Below are 1,194 nucleotides of genomic sequence, written 5' to 3'. Positions count from 1 at the left end.
GTGGGATGTGTCAGACCCTACCCACTGATGCTGGGGTGTATGCAGGTGAACTTATCAGAAGCCTCTTATGTGGCACAGTCTGATAACTGCATACGGGAGATAAAACTCCACAATGGAATTAATGCCCGCCTAGCAATTCCAAATGGTAATTCTAAATTCCCATGAAGGGAATTAGATATTTTTCCACCAATAGAGCATATCAAAAATCAGATCAAAAATTAGATGTTGGCTTTTCAGGCGTTTGCTCTATTAACCAGCATTTCGTCTTAGGTCTGACACTATCTCCCGTATGCAGTTATCAGACTGTGCCACATAAGAGGCTTCTGATAAGTTCACCTGCATACACCCCAGCATCAGTGGGTAGGGTCTGACACATCCCACTCTGACGAGTCTAGTGTCAGACCTAAGACGAAATGCTGGTTAATAGAGCAAACGCCTGAAAAGCCAACATCTAATTTTTGATCTGATTTTTGATATGCTCTATTGGTGGAAAAATATCTAATTCCCTTCATGGGAATTTAGAATTACCATTTGGAATTGCTAGGCGGGCATTAATTCCATTGTGGAGTTTTATCTCCCGTATGCAGTTATCAGACTGTGCCACATAAGAGGCTTCTGATAAGTTCACCTGCATACACCCCAGCATCAGTGGGTAGGGTCTGACACATCCCACTCTGACGAGTCTAGTGTCAGACCTAAGACGAAATGCTGGTTAATAGAGCAAACGCCTGAAAAGCCAACATCTAATTTTTGATCTGATTTTTGATATGCTCTATTGGTGGAAAAATATCTAATTCCCTTCATGGGAATTTAGAATTACCATTTGGAATTGCTAGGCGGGCATTAATTCCATTGTGGAGTTTTATCTCCCGTATGCAGTTATCAGACTGTGCCACATAAGAGGCTTCTGATAAGTTCACCTGCATACACCCCAGCATCAGTGGGTAGGGTCTGACACATCCCACTCTGACGAGTCTAGTGTCAGACCTAAGACGAAATGCTGGTTAATAGAGCAAACGCCTGAAAAGCCAACATCTAATTTTTGATCTGATTTTTGATATGCTCTATTGGTGGAAAAATATCTAATTCCCTTCATGGGAATTTAGAATTACCATTTGGAATTGCTAGGCGGGCATTAATTCCATTGTGGAGTTTTATCTCCCGTATGCAGTTATCAGACTGTGCCACATAAGA

The sequence above is a fragment of the Anabrus simplex genome, chromosome 3 (genome assembly GCF_040414725.1).
Source record: "Anabrus simplex isolate iqAnaSimp1 chromosome 3, ASM4041472v1, whole genome shotgun sequence".
In the NCBI taxonomy this organism is placed as follows: Eukaryota; Metazoa; Arthropoda; class Insecta; order Orthoptera; family Tettigoniidae; genus Anabrus; species Anabrus simplex.
Note: the sequence above shows the minus strand (reverse complement) of the source record.